The sequence below is a fragment of the Aquarana catesbeiana genome, linkage group LG01 (assembly GCF_042186555.1).
Source record: "Aquarana catesbeiana isolate 2022-GZ linkage group LG01, ASM4218655v1, whole genome shotgun sequence".
Classification (NCBI taxonomy): Eukaryota; Metazoa; Chordata; class Amphibia; order Anura; family Ranidae; genus Aquarana; species Aquarana catesbeiana.
In genome coordinates, this window is record NC_133324.1 from 726,284,169 (window position 1) to 726,300,758 (window position 16,590).

The window sequence follows — 16,590 nt, forward strand, 5'->3', positions numbered from 1 at the left end:
TAAACCCACAAGTGCTTTTTTTAACCACTACAATTCCTTTATATTAGCTTTTGGAATTTACTAATGCAGCAATTTAGAAATCAGATGAAAGGTTTAGCACTGGGAAACACTTTTTAATAGATAAAAGTGCATTTTATATACATCTAAATAGATCAGACCAAAATGAGGGACAAATGAGGAGGGAGGAGGAAAGAGGGACATTGTCACAAATCAAGGACAGTCCCTCGAAATCAGGGACAGTTGGGAGCTATGGTTCCAGGAAGAAATCTGTACATGATGTACATAACATCACAGCTACCATATCTGCTTCCCACCTTCCCGATTACGTCAGTGGGCTTACGCCGCAATGTGGGCGGGCCAGTTCCCTTTGTTTTTCGTTTTACCCTTTGGCAACGATCCAATTGGCTGCCACAGACAAAGTAATGAAGCCGCGTCAGCCATCTTTTTTCCGTGCGCTCTATTACTGCGATTGCCGTAAAACGCGAGACTCGAAAAACCACCGAGTAAAGCCACAACCCCCGATATACTCAACGGTTCACCGGCAACGGCTAGAAGGCTAAGCTTACGAAGGAATAGCTCGTGACGGGACAACGGCTTTGTTTTGCCCATAGTAAAGATGTCCGCTCAGTGGATCACGTGATGAGGGTCTAAGCGACTGCTGTAGAGGGATGTTTATGGCAACGGGAGCTGAGAGAGAGGACTGCAGGGCAGCCGCTGAGCCGTCCACCAATCACTGAGCGCTAGGCGAAGCTCCGCCTGGAGAGCCCGGCTGGGAAGGAGCAATATGGCGGCGCTGTGTGTGGGATCGCAGAGAGGTGGCGCTTACAGAGGATAGGAAAGGAGGAGACTCCATAGACATAGGAAGAGAGAGCGGCCGGCGTACCTTGTGACTGCTCAGTAAGTGTGTGTTTGTGTGTGTGGGGCAGAGAAGCGGGTATGTGATAGACTGAGGGAGCTGTGTGTACTAATAGCCGGGCCGCACGTTTCCCGGCATGCTGCGCGGTGGACAACCCTAAATCTGTCCAGTCATGGTGTGTGTGCCATTGTCACCATGGAGGAGGCTGTGACCAGTCTGTGAGGGCCACACAATACACATGGATGACAGAGTGAGGGGGAAGGGGAGCCTCAGTAGAAGAGGAAAGCTCCTCTTCCAATCCCCCATCCCTCACTCTAATTCCATTACTTTATGTTTGAGGAGCAGCTGGCACCTTTTTTTTTTTTTTTTTCCTCGGGTACCCTCTTCCACTTCCTTACTCGGCGAAGATGACATCACACCTTTTATGACATAACGACACATCCCAGGAGCTCAGGGGATTTAGTCTTCCTGTGTGCTGGGGAATGCGGAAGCCGGTCATCTGTCAAAATAGCCAATGCATCAAGATCTCCAATGACGTCACTCCCGGATACTGTAAACTGCCAGTAATTGGAAATTTAGATGACTTGCTGCTTTGACACAACACTGCCAAGCGTATACACTCCAGGACACATTATGAGCAGATATTGTTAGTCCGCTCCGATACTAACCAACAAAATGGCCGCCTCTGTGGAAACAACAACTTTTTTCCTCGTTACGTGCTGTTGTGTCAAAACAGCAAAGTCTTCATGTATCGGAATGTGCACATTTGCTTGTGTTGTGTCAAAACGGCAAGTCATCGAAAGCTCCAATTTAAAAGTGGAACTTCCGCTCATTTGTCTCCTCTCCCCCTCCGGTGCCACAATTGTCACTGGAGGGGGAGAGGAGAACAGGATGAAGAGAAGGGGGGGGGGGGGTAGGATACCTGTCTTTGACAGGTATCCTGTTCCCACTTCCGGGAGCCACAGCCGCGGCCCATGACATCACCGCTGTCACCGGGCCACTAGGAGAGAGGAGCGGGGCCTCGCGCATGTGCAGTAGGGTTCCCAGCTTGAAGCTGTAATGCTACATTGCCGGGTACCCTTACCCGCAATGGCGGTGGCAGCACCTGACAGCTGATGGAAACATCAGCTGCGGTGCCGACATCACTGGACTCCAGGACGGGGTAAGTTAAAAGTGCTATGTGAGTGGATGCGCTGCTCCCATCTGTGCTCTCTATATTGCCTGTGTATGTGCTATCTCAATAGCCTAATTTGGTTCACCATCCACCTAACAGGTTATATCTCATTTATACAATAATCATATGTTTGTATAATTCATCACATGTGAACAACAACTTAATCCAAATACTTTAAATCATATAAAAAGTCCAGTGACATATGTCACATCATGATAGACTCTTCTTCATATGTGTTGCGAATCATCCGTTATAATTGCCGTGGGCGGCGTGCTCTTGTGTGTGGTATCAGATTAAAAGTGACTTAGTGCTTCACCACCACCTGTGAGATTTGCCACTCACCAGATTAATCTTTAAAACTGCACCTTTGGTTCATTAACAGGGATAACCACTCCACTCAAAGGAAACTTTTCTCCAATATCTATACCAGGTCCTCAATGTTCCTCATGCAAACGGATAAAAAACCATCATCGCGCAATAACGTTTAAAACCTTTATTCCATACATAAAAAACACTTTGCACTCACATTTCCAGGACGGGGTAAGTGTCCGATTTATTTAAAGTCAGCTCCTGCAGTAAATGTAGCTGCTGGCTTTTTTTGTTTTGGCGGAACAGCACTTTAAAGACAGTTTACACTAACCGGAAGTGACGTAATTGGAGATTTTGATTAATTGGCTATTTTGACAGAACACCGGCTCCCAAATCCAAGATGGCAGCACCGGGAACCCACAGTCCTCAGATGAATCAGCTGCAGGGAAGACAGCGGCGGACTCTGTGCTGGTAAATGCTGCATTTTATCTTGTACCCACAGGTAAGCCTATAATAAGGCTTATCTGTAAGTACTATAAATATCTCCTAAACGTGGACCATTTAGGAGATATTTACATATATACAGCCGGTGACATCACCGGTACACTGCGCTCTCAATGGATGAGATGCCACCCATTGAGACAGCTGTGCCGTGACCCCTGCACTGACGTTGTCACATCTTGGCCATTCAAAAGGCCTACATGCCCAGAAGGAAGACTGGGTGAAGATCTATTCCCTGTTAGTGGGGACTGCATGCTACTGGAGGGATCTGTTGTTTAGGCAATGTGCTAGTAAGCGGTGCATACTAGCACATTATAACATAAGGCTGCGAGAGGATCATTTTTTTTTTTTTTTTGCGTGGTTTACTACTGCTTTAATTTTCACATGCCGGGCTAAAGTTCCTCTTTAACCATTTGCTGACCGCCCACCTGTAATGTACTACTGCTAGAGCTGCACGATTAATCATTAAAAAAAAAAAATGTGATTTCGGTTCAAACCCCCCCCTGCACACGATCTCTATGCAGAATTTCCAGATTCATTCATGTAACAAGTGTAGAGAGTTCTCTGCTCACTCAGCTGTCAAAAGAAAAAAAGTCAGCCTGCCAAGTTTTTCACAACATTGTTGCTTGTAGATAACTATAAACATTGTAACTTTTTAGTCTGTAAATAAGGGAAGTTTAAACACTTAACCCCCTTCCTGACCAGTGCACTTTTTACAATTCGGCACTGCGTCGCTTTAACTGCTAATTGCGCGGTCATGCAATGCTGTACCCAAACTAAATTTGCGTCCTTTTCTTCCCACAAATAGAGCTTTCTTTTGATGGTATTTGATCACCTCTGCAGTTTTTATTTTTTGCGCTATAAACGGAAAAAGACCGAAAATTTTGAAAAAAAATGATATTTTCTACTTTTTGTTATAAAAAAAATCCAATAAACTAAATTTTAGTCATACATTTAGGCCAAAATGTATTCGGCCACATGTCTTTGGTAAAAAAAAATGTCAATAAGCGTATATTTATTGGTTTGCGCAAAAGTTATAGCGTCTACAAACTAGGGTACATTTTCTGGAATTTGCACAGCTTTTAGTTTATGACTGCCTATGTCATTTCTTGAGGTGCTAAAATGGCAGGGCAGTACAAAACCCCCCCAAATGACCCCATTTTGGAAAGTAGACACCCCAAGGAAATTGCTGAGAGGCATGTTGAGCCCATTGAATATTTATTTTTTTGTCCCAAGTGATTGAATAATGACAAAAAAAAAAAAAAAATTTACAAAAAGTTGTCACTAAATGATATATTGCTCACACAGGCCATGGGCATATGTGGAATTGCACCCCAAAATACATTCAGCTGCTTCTCCTGAGTATGGGGATACCACATGTGTGGGACTTTTTGGGAGCCTAGCCGCGTACGGGGCCCCCGAAAGCCAATCACTGACTTCAGGATTTCTAAGGGCATAAATTTTTGATTTCACTCCTCGCTGCCTATCACAGTTTTGAAGGCCATAAAATGCCATGATGGCACAACCCCCCCCCCCCCAAATGACCCCATTTTGGAAAGTAGACACCCCAAGCTATTTGCTAAGAGGCATGGTGAGTATTTTGCAGCTCTCATTTGTTTTTGAAAATGAAGAAAGACCAGAAAAAATTTTTTTTTTTTTTCTTTTTTCAATTTTCAAAACTTTGTGACAAAAAGTGAGGTCTGCAAAATACTCACTATACCTCTCAGCAAATAGCTTGGGGTGTCTACTTTCCAAAATGGGGTCATTTGGGGGGGGTTTGTGCCACCTGGGCTTTCCATGGCCTCCGAAACTGTGATGGGCAGTGAAGAGTGAAATCAAAAATTTACGCCCTTAGAAAGCCTGAAGGCGGTGTGGTTTTCGGGGTCCCGTGCGCGGCTAGGCTCCCAAAAAGTCCCACACATGTGGTATCCCTATACTCAGGAGAAGCAACAGAATGTATTTTGGGGTGTAATTTCACATATCCCCATGGCATGTTTGAGCAATATATCATTTAGTGACAACTTTGTGCAAAAAAAAAAAAAAATTTGTCTCTTTCCTGCAACTTGTGTCACAATATAAAATATTCCATGGACTCGACATGCCTCTCAGCAAATAGCTTGGGGTGTCTACTTTCCAAAATGGGGTCATTTGGGGGGGTTTTGAACTGTCTTGGGATTTTATGCACAACATTTAGAAGCTTATGTCACACATCACCCACTCTTCTAAACACTTGAAGACAAAGCCCTTTCTGACACTTTTTGATTACATGAAAAAATTATTTTTTTTTGCAAGAAAATTACTTTGAACCCCCAAACATTATATATTTTTTTTAAAGCAAATGCCCTACAGATTAAAATGGTGGGTGTTTCATTTTTTTTTTTTTCACACAGTATTTGCGCAGCGATTTTTCAAACGCATTTTTTGTGGAAAAAACACACTTTTTTAAATTTTAATGCACTAAAACACACTATATTGCCCAAATGTTTGATGTAATAAAAAAGATGATCTTAGGCCGAGTACATGGATACCAAACATGACATGCTTTAAAATTGCGCACAAACGTGCAGTGGCAACAAAATTAATACATTTTTAAAAGCCTTTACAGGTTACCACTTTAGATTTACAGAGGTCTACTGCTAAAATTACTGCCCTCGATCTGACGTTCGCGGTGACACCTCACATGCATGGTGCAATTGCTGTTTACATTTGACGCCAGACCGACGCTTGCGTTCGCCTTAGCGCGAGAGCAGGGGGGACAGGGGTGCTTTTTTTTTTTTTTATTTATTTTTTTTTGCTTTTTTATCTTATTTTTAAACTGTTCCTTTCATTTTTTTTTTTTAATCATTTTTATTATCTCAGGGAATGTAAATATCCCCTATGATAGCAATAGGTAGTGACAGGTACTCTTTTTTTTGAAAAAATTGGGGTCTATTAGACCCTAGATCTCTCCTCTGCCCTCAAAGCATCTGACCACACCAAGATCGGTGTGAAAAAATGCTTCCCCAATTTCCCAATGGCGCTGTTTACATCCGGCGAAATCTAAGTCATAAAATGCTCGTAGCTTCCGGTTTCTTAGGCCATAGAGATGTTTGGAGCCACTCTGGTCTCTGATCAGCTCTATGGTCAGCTGGCTGAATCACCGGCTGCATTCTCAGGTTCCCTGTTGAGACAGGAGAGCCAGAGAAAAACACGGAAGACGGTGGGGGGCGGCATTCCCTCCCACTGCTTGTAAAAGCAGTCTAGAGGCTAATTAGCTGCTAGGATTGCTTTTACATGAAAGCCGACCGCTGGCTGAAAAGAATGATACCAAGATGATACCTAAACCTGCAGGCATCATTCTGGTATAACCACTCAAAGTCTTGAATGGCGTACCTGAAGACAAAAAAATGGTTAACAATAAAGCACAGTAAACGGTAAAGTATAAAAAATTGCATACCTGAAAAGCAAACATGATAAAACATAATAACAATAAAACATTGCAGAATAGAATACAGTAAAAAAAGAGCAGAACAATAGAGAGAGAGAATAGAGAGAGAACAATAAAACGACAACTATTTATTTTTTTTTATTTTTGTTTGTGGTTTTTTTTTTTTTTTTTTTTTTTTTTTTTTTTTTACACTTTTTTTTGTAACTGTAACTTTTATAACTGTAACCGGTTCCAGGTTCGGGTCTCTCAAAATGCGATGGCATCTTGGGAGACCCTGTGAAAGTGTGCCTAGTCTGTGCAATGCTGTACCCTACGCTAATACTCAACTAGTGAATGGTAGCGTTCAAAACATTCACCAATGCAAAGACCAGGATTGTCAGGACAGGAGGGACAATAATAGCGGGTGTCACGCCTATATCCGCGCTTGCTGCAGACACGACATCTTTTTTGGGGGGGTTCGTTGGGTAGGGGTACTCGGGAGGACATAAAGAAAATGCCTCTCATGCAGCCGACTGCATTTGGTTGGGGATGTGAATGGGGGAAGTACGGGTGCTGCAGAAGTGGTGGGTTCCCAATTAGGATTGGCGAATGCAGCAGGAAGGGCATTATGGGCACAACGGGCCTGTGTTTGTCTTCTTGGTGGCAGCGTGACACTATTTGAGCTTGCCACCTCACCAGCTTGAACTGCACTTATGGGACTCGCCACGTCACCAAGTGTTACTGCAGTGCTGGTTTGACTACGACCGGGGTGTACTAGGCCGCTGGCGCTTGCCAGTTCACCAAAACGCTACAAAAAAAACTGTTAGTGATCGCAGGGATCAGGCCTGACTCTGCGAACACTGCAGTTATGTGTTTAGTGTTTTGTAAGTGACAGTGATCGATCGATACTGCACTTGGGTGGGCTGGGCTGGGCCGGGCGGAGGGGCAAAACGCAGGTGCTAGCAGGTATCTGGGCTGATCCCGCTAACACTGCGTTTTTGGGAATCCTAAACTGCTGGGGACGCTAGTATAGATCTGATCGGATCAGATATTGATGCGTTCAGATACTATACCTCTAAGGGAGGTGTACGGTGCGTGCGTGGGTGTTAGCGGTACTGGCACTAACCTGACGCTGCCTGGGGCTGGTGCTTGCCATTTCACCAAAACGCTACCAAAAAAACTGTTAGCGATCGCAGGGATCAGGCCTGACTCTGCGAACGCTGCAGTTATGCGTTTAGTGTTTTGTAAGTGACAGTGATCGATCGATACTGCACTTGGGTGGGCTGGGCCGAGCCGGGCGGAGGGGCAAAATGCAGGTGCTAGCAGGTATCTGGGCTGATCCCGCTAACACTGCGTTTTTGGGAATCCTAAACTGCTGGGGACGCTAGTATAGATCTGATTGGATCAGATATTGATCCGATCAGATACTATACCACTAAGGGAGGCGTATGCTGCGTGCGTGGGTGTTAGCGGTACTGGCGCTAATCTGACGCTGCCTGGGGCGACGCAGATCACCGCCGGGCGATCAGGGGGCTAAACCTTTATTCGGTAATAAACGGCGGGTGCCCTGACACTATAAAAAATAAACAAACTAACCAGCGTCACCAGTAACGGTTATACAGTGATCAGTGGTGAAAGGGTTAACTAGGGGGCAATCAAGGGGTTAAAACATTTATTAGATAGTATATGGGGGTCCCTGTCGCTATAAAACGCTGACGGCGAACCTAAATATTTACCTCACTAACTAGCGTCACCAGCGACACTAATACAGCGATCAGAAAAATGATCGCTTAGCGACACTGGTGACGGGGGGGGTGATCAAGGGGTTAAAACTTTATTAGGGGGGGTTAGGGGGGTATCCTAGACCTACAGTGGGCTAATACTAACTGCCCTACCACTTCTAACTGTCACAAACTGACACCAATCTCAGTAATCAGGAAAAAAAAAAAAAAAAAACAGCTTGGTGTCAGTTTGTGACGGGGGGGGGGGGGGAATCGGGGGGCGATCGGGGGTGTTTAGTGTGCCTGGCATGTTCTACTGTGTTGTGTAGTGTTTTACACTTACTCGGATGTCTTCTCTCCTCGGCGTCGGAACGGAAACTGCCAAGCCGAGGAGAGATGACATCACATCCTCTGCCTGTGTGTACTATACACAGGCAGGGGATGTTTCTCATTGGCTGGGAGCGATCGCGAGGGGGGGGCCACGATCGGATGGCCTCCCCCTCATCTCTGATCGCTCCTAGACAAATGCCGACCGCCGCTGGCACCGGGAGGGGGGTCCGATTGGACCCCCGCCCGCGGGAAGGCAATCACGTACCAGGTACGTGATTTTGCCTGCCCGTGCCGCTCTGTTCACGTATATATGCGTGAGGCGGTCGGCAAGTGGTTAAAGTGACACTAAGACCCCTTTCACACTGAGGTGCTTTTCAGGAGCTTTCACGCTAAAAAAAAGCGTCTGAAAATCTCATGAAAACCTATTTTCATTAAAATCAATGAATGCTTTCACACTGGGGCAGTGTGCTGGCAGGGAGGTGAAAAAAACGCCCCTCTCCATTGAAATTAATGGAAAGCACTTCAAAAGCGCCTGAAAAGCTCTTCAGAAGTGCTCAGTGTTTTACTGGCAGTTAACAAGCGCCTCAGTGTGAAAGGGGCCTAAAGCTTTGTTTTTTGTTTTGTTTTTTTAAATAACAAACATGTCATACTTACCTCCACTGTGCAGCTCGTTTTGAGTGGCCCTGAACATCCTCTTCTGGGGGCTCTCACGGCTCCTCCCCGCATTAGGTAACCCCTAGGAGAAGTGCGCTCCCGAGGGAGTTACCTTGCGGGCGCGCTCCCGAGTCATTCATTTAGCGTCCATAGAAGCCGAATGTATGACTCGGCCCCGGCGCCCGAGTCATTGGATTTGATTGACGGGAGCCAATGGCTGTGCTGCTATCAATCCATCCAATCAGGACCCGAGACACCGGCTTTTGCTGGTGTGCTCATCCCTGGGACGAGATAGAGGGGGTACAGGTAAGTAAAACAGGGGCTTGGGGGTGGGGGGGGCCTGAAGAATTACAGGAGGTTTTTCACCTCAATGCAAAAAACCACGAAGGTTTACAACCCCTTTAACCACTTTCCGTCCGCCATATAGCAGAATGACGGCGGCAAAGTGGTTGTGATATCCTGACCGGACGTGATCAGGATATCACAGCTGGCGCGCGCCCAGCACGGCGATCGGAGGTGCTGTGTGTCAGTCTGACACACCGCAACTCAGATCGTGGTATGAAGCTTCTGACAGAGGCCTCTTACCACGTGATCAGCTGTGACCAATCACAGCTGATCACAGCGTGAACCAGGAAGTGCCGGTAAACGGCTTTCCTCGGTTCATGCTGACAGGGAGAGCCGATCGGCGGCTCTCCCTGTCGGGGGGGGGGGGGGGGGGTCTGTGCTGGTAATCAGCACATTGATTATCAGCGCAGCCCCCATCAAAAGGTGCCAATCAGTGCCCAACACCTGCCAGCCTGTCCCCATCAGTAATGCCTGTCGTTGCCCCATCAAAGTGCCACTCAATAATGCCTGTCAGTAGCTGCCTATTCAGTGCCCATCAGTTTTTTGTTTTTTTTTAATTGACGGCCTTTTTTTGTTTAGCGCAAAAATTTAAAAACGCAGAGATGATCAAATACCACCAAAAGAAAGCTCTATTTGTGGGAAGAAAATGATAAAAATTTAGTTTGGGTGCAGTGTTGAACAGCGCTGAAAGCTAAAAATTGTCCTGGGCAGGAAGGGGGGAAAGTGCCTGGTATGGAAGTGGTTAAAGACTAAACCTTTTTCTGACACTTGTTTCTTTCAAAGTTAAAATCAGTATTTTTTGCTAGACAATTACTTGGAACCCCCAAACATTATATATATTTTTAGCAGAGAACAGGAATGAGAAACCGAGATCTTTAGTAAAAAGTAGCACACATTACATATTATTAGACACACTTTGAACCCCTTGATCGCCCTAGATGCTAACCCCTTCCCAGACATTGTGTGTCAATACAGTGACAGTGTATAGCCCCTTCCCGCCGACCGTACGCATATGTGCGTACTCGGCTTTTGGGGGTTATACCGGGATGATGCCCGCAGCTGCAGGCATCATCCCGGTACCGTTGTTTCGAGCGGGCGATCAGCTACCCGTATATAACAACCGATGTGGCTAAAAGCCGCTCGGCTGTTATACCGGAGGAGCGGGACGTCCCCGCCGCTCTTACACGGCCTCCCGTGCGATCGGGAGGCCCGGTGTCCAATCGGCTGCCTCCGGCGGCTGTGGGCGGGCTGGAACGAAGCTGTGGGCGGCTTCGTTCCAGCCTTCTCAATGTAAACACGGAAGCGACATCACTTCCCGTTTACTCGGCTGCCAATGGCGCTGAATTTTAAAAAATACACAGTATTCAGAATCGCCGTTTTCGGCAATCTGAATACTTTGAAGTGCAGAGGAGGGATCGAGGGTCTTTTAGACCCCCGATCCCTCCATAAAGAGTACCTGTCACCACCTATTACTGTCACAAGGGATGTTTACATTCCTTGTGACAGCAATAAAAGTAAAAAAAAAAAAATTTTTTTTTAAAACACAATTTATAAGTCTAAAAATAAATAAAATAAAATAAATAAAAAAAAAAATAAATACATTTTAAAGCGCCCCCGTCCCCGCGAGCTCGCGCAGCGAAGAAAACGCATACGGAAGTCGCGCCCGCATATGTAAACGGTGTTCAAATCACACGTGAGGTATCGCCGCGATCGTCGGAGCGAGAGCAATAATTCTATCCCTAGACCTCCTCTGTAACTCTGACCTGGTAACCGTAAAAAAAATTTAAAGTGTCGCCTATGGAAATTCATAGCTACCATAGTTTGTCGCCATTCCACGACTGCGTGCCATTATAAAGCGTGACATGTTTGGTATCTATTTACTCGGCGTAACATCATCTTTCACATTATACAAAAAAATTGGGGTAACTTTACTTTTTGGATTTTTTAAAATTCATGGAAGTGTCCCTTTTCCAAAAATTTGCGTTTAAAACACCGCTGCACAAATACCGTGTGATATAAAATATTGCAACAATCTCCATTTTATTCTCTAGATTCTCTGCTAAAAAAATATCTATAATGTTTGGGGGTTCTAAGTAATTTTCTAGCAAAAAATATGGATTTTAACTTGTAAACACCAAATGTCAAAAATAGGTTTAGTCATGAAAGGGATAGTATTGTATTGTATTATGGTAATGTCAGTGGCAGTTAGTTTTCCCCCCAGCGTAATTAGTGTCTGACCGCCGGACTATAAGTCGCTGATCGCAGTCATTAGTAGTAAAAAAAAAAATAATTAAAAATTCCAGTATATATCTCATAGTTTGTAGGCGCTATAACTTTCACGCAAACCAATCAATATACACTTGGGATTTTTTTTTTTTAAATCAAAAACATGTAGCAGAATACATTTTGGACAAAATTTATGAAGAAATTTAATTTGTTATGGGATGTGTTTTATAACATAAATAAATTATATATATATATATATATATATATATATATATATATATATATATATATATATATATATATATATATATATATATATATATGGTCTTTTTTTGTTTATATCGCAAAAAATAAAAAACCCAGTAGTGATCAAATTACACCAAAAGAAAGCTGTATTTGTGTGAAAAAGAGAGAGATTTTGTTTGGGTTCAGCGTAGTATGACCCCACAATTACCAGTTAAAGTAGTGCAGTGCAAAATAATGGCCTGTTCATGAAGGTTAAAACCTTTCCAGTTAAGGCTTGGTTCACACCTAAGGGTGCAACTATGTGTGTGTTCTGCACGACACCTCTAGGGCAGGCCATTCATTTCAATAACCTGCCTTGCATGCCAGAAACGTGGGGAAAAGAAGATTTTCCCAAAAATTCGCTATTCTGAATGGCATGGCGCTGCGGAACCAGGTGGTTTGCAGATGCATGGGGATGCCATTAATAATAGAACATTTCTGTGCGTGTCAGGAAAGCGCAAGATTTTGTGCACATTCAGTCCACACTAGTGTGGACTGAAGAGAATTTCACTCACCAACACAATTTTTTGTTTTATTTAATCCCTTTAATTTTTTAAGCTGTGTTGTCTTCAATTCACATCAGCAAATCCAGCCTCATCCTTCTGCGTTCCTCTGATCGGGTGCCACAGATCAACTCCAGAATGAACTCTTTAAAGCGGAACTTCATCCACATTTGGCACTTTTTGTAGGGGGGAGCAGGTACCTGATGGATATGTTCCGCAACGATCTGAGCCAGAAGTTTGCCCCCACCCCCCTCCTTACTCTGCAGTTGTCTGAGACACATCACAGGTCCCTGAAGACTATGGGACTATTCACAAGGTGCAGCTCACGGATGTGCAGTGGGCGTGAGATACTGGCGCCTGCACCCGAAACCGATTGAAGAATCAGCTTGGGTGAGGACATCACTGGATCCCTGGACAGGTAGGTGTCCTTATATTAAAAGTCAGCAGCTACAGTATTTGTAGCTGCTAACTTTAATTTTTTTTTTTTTTTTTTTTGTCGGGGGGGGGGGGGGGGGGGGAGGGGGAGCCTGGAGCTCCTCTTTAAAATCACAAGACACCTGGAGTTGTGCTTTAGACACTTTCACACTGAGGCAGTTGGGGCATCGGCGGTAAAGTGCTGTTATTTTTAGCGGCGCAATACCATAGTTTTAGCGGCGCTTTTCGGCTGCTAGTGGGACACTTTTAACCCCTGCTAGCGGGCGATGAAGGGGTTAATGGTCGCCAGTGTAGCTTTGCAGGTACTTTGGCGGCGCTGCCCATTGATTTCAATGGGCAGGGGCGCTTTACTGTACAAAATAAGGTCCGTTGGCATGAACCATAGGGTGAGTACATGGATTGAAAACTGGCTACAAGGGCGAGTTCATAGGGTGGTGATAAATGGGGAGTACTTGGAATGGTCAGGGGGGGTGGGTAGTGGGGTCCCCCACGGTTCTGTGGTACCAATCCTATTTCATTTGGTCATAAACGACCTGGAGGATGGGATAAACAGTTCAATCTCTGTATTTGCAGACAATACTAAGCTAAGCAGGGCAATAACTTCTCCGCAGGATGTGGAAACCTTGCAAAAAGATCTGAACAAATTAATGGGGTGGGCAACTACATGGCAAATGAGGTTCAGTGTAGAAAAATGTAAAATAATGCATTTGGGTGGCAAAAATATGAATGCAATCTATACACTGGGGGAATCTAGGATGGAAAAGGACCTGGGGGTCCTAGTAGATGATAGGCTCAGCAATGGCATTCAATGCCAAGGTGCTGCTAACAAAGCAAACAGAATATTAGCATGCATTAAAAAGGGGATCAACTCCAGAGATAAAATAATTCTCCCGCTCTACAAGACTCTGGTCCGGCCGCACCTAGAGTATGCTGTCTAGTTCTGGGCACCAGTCCTCAGGAGGGATGTACTGGAAATGGAGCGAGTACAAAGAAAGGCAACAAAGCTAATAAAGGGTCTGGAGGATCTTAGTTACGAGGAAAGGTTGCGAGCGCTGAACTTATTCTGTCTGGAGAAGAGACACTTGAGAGGGTGATAGGGTGGGTGAAGATATGATTTCAATATACAAATACCATACTGATGACCCCACAATAGGGATAAACCTTTTTCGCAGAAGGAAGTTTAACAAGACTTGTGGCCACTCATTAAAATTAGAAGAAAAGAGGTTTAACCTTAAACTACGTAGAGGGTTCTTTACTGTAAGAGCGGCAAGGATGTGGAATTCCCTTCCTTTCCACAGGCGGTGGTCTTAGCGGGGAGCATTGATAGTTTCAAGAAACTATTAGATAAGCACCTGAACAACCACAACATACAGAGATATACAAGGTAATACTGACATGTAATCACACACATAGGTTGGACTTGATGGACTTGTCTCTTTTTCAACCTCGCCAACTATGTAACTATGTAAGGATCGGTGTATATACTGCTCCTGAAGCGCCCCAAAGATGCTGCTTGCAGGACTTGTATTAACGTCCCGCAAGCACACCGCTCCAGTGTGAAAGCACTCGGGACAAGAGAGGCGCTTTGCAGGTGCTTTTTTTAGCGCTAAAACACCTGTGAAGCCCCTCAGTGTGAAAGTTAGCCTTGAAGTGATTCCAAAGTCTAAATCTATTTTGCCTTATTGCATTAGGCCCCATTCACACCTGGGTGTTTACAATTGCACGATCCCAAAATGCTCTGCAAAACTGACAAACTCGCGCCACGCTTGTTCCGGTCCATTCATTTTCAATGGCACCTAAACATTGGTGCGATTTCTGCCAAGATAAATCGTATCACGTGAAGCTTGTTGCCCAAAAGAAGTTTCTGCTCCTTTTTGCGTGACAAGCTTTGCGATGCTGTTGCAACACGATTTATCACGGCAAAATCGCACCCGAGTTTTGGTGCCATTGAAAATGAATGTCGCCTGAACAAGCGTGGCGCGATTTGTCAGTTTTACAGAGCGTTTTGGGTTCACGGGCAGAATCGTGGTGATTCTGCTTGCGATTGACTGGGGCCTTAAGATAAAAGATGTTCCACTATTTTTTTTTTTTTTTTTTTTTTATTAATTGAAAAAAATTCCTTTACAATCATTTTACCATTGGGTGCATTTCATTGACCATTAATATAAGGTGTCATTTCACAGACTGCTAGGAGAACAATACCATTTAACTGTCTGTGTTTGTTTTCTGGCTGCTGCGTTTGTTTAAATTCATTGGTGATACCAAAATTCTAGTTTTGTCATATAGACCGGATGTCAAATACTCCAAGTATGCGACATTCCCTATTCCTTTGTTTTTGCGTCTCAATTTACTGTCCAACTTTCGTCCAACAAATGTTGGTTAGCAGGCTAGTAAATTTTCGGCGGACAATGGTCTGTTGTTCAGATTTTCTTATAGTGTGTACACAAGTCCGTCACACAAAAGTCCAAAGTACAAACATGCATGCTCAGAATCAATGCTCACCAAACATGACATTAGCAGAAGGTGCCCAAAGGGTGGTGCTCAAGTGCTGAAATTCCACATAGTTGGCTGACACTTGTGTGCCATTAGTATGCGAGACAAAATCCAGGCACACGCCCTTCCGACAAAAGTCTGACGCTTTGTCTGCCGAAAATCTGATCGTGTGTACGAGGCTTAAGGCTCATTTCACATGGACACTTTGTTCTGTTCCAGCAGACTGATCCCTTATTTAGTTGGATCAGAATAAAAACGAATGTCACATATGTGACATCCAAGTCCATTCTATATTTTCCTTCATCTTGTGATGGAGTAAAAACTGACCCATGTTCTCCCTATGGGTGGCCAAATGGAAGCCGACTTGCATCTGCCTATGTCTGGTCAGGTTAAAAAAAGCAGAGTTGGATGAGTTTAGTCCAACAAACCTAAATGGCCCCCGGTGAAAGCAGTATTAAAGACACACACAACCGCTTAAATCCAGCTCCCCAGGCAGATTGTAGTCTGTTTTGACCTGGGGTTAGACAAATGAAAACCAGACTGGTGGAATGCCTGTGTGACAGGGGCCTAAGGCTGGGGTCACACCTATGCAAATTGGATGCGGGTTTCCCCCGCATCCAATTCGCATAACAGGAGAATAGGGAGCCAGTTCACATGTCTCGGGGGTGGCTGCAGAGTGCACTGCACAGAAACGCTGTGCGTCTTTGGCTCAGTTTCAGGGCCGAATTCAGACATAGATTCAGCCCTGATTCGTTCCTGAAATGGGGAACAAGGACGCACAGCGCTCCTGTGTGATCCGCAACCGGTTCCAGTGTGAACCGAGCCTAAATGTAGTTATAATGTAGTTATATAATGTAGATATAACATCATCAGAAACAACTGCCACTTTTTTTTTTTTTTAACAGAATACCTGCTTTTAACTTGTTTTCATACTTTGTTGTGTCTCAGTGCTGCTGATCTTCTGCAGCCTCTTTGCAACCACTTCATGTCTTTATGCAATGCATGGTATTTCTCTGCATGCTGTGTGTTGAAATGGCCACTTGTAGTTTCAACTGGAAGGCTGTTTGACAGGTGATGATGCAGTCGTATAATTGGGAGACAAAGACGGTGTCTCTGTTTAACAGGAACAAGGTCTTTTATGCCAGCATCACCATGTATTATTTTAATGAAAGCTGCAGATTGAATGTATTGAAAACTACATTTGAAAATACTTTAACCCTTTTATTGGCAGATTCATGCGCTGTACGAACCTGACCACTCCCCTGTAACACCCACCCCCTTTTTTAGATCACTAGTGTCTCATTAAACCAAAAATCAAAGTTACACCCAAGCACATAAAATCTCCCCCCACC

At 44.5% G+C, this 16,590-nt stretch overlaps 1 protein-coding gene across 1 annotated transcript in view; it reads left to right on the plus strand.

Moving 5' to 3' along the window:
* Positions 1–395: 395 nt before the first annotated feature.
* The window catches only part of USP38 (ubiquitin specific peptidase 38), a 54,867-nt gene continuing 38,672 nt past the window's right edge, over positions 396–16,590 (plus strand). The window contains exon 1 of the mRNA XM_073604328.1: positions 396–897. The gene's annotated coding sequence lies outside the window, so the exon portion shown is untranslated. The remainder of the gene's footprint in view (positions 898–16,590) is intronic.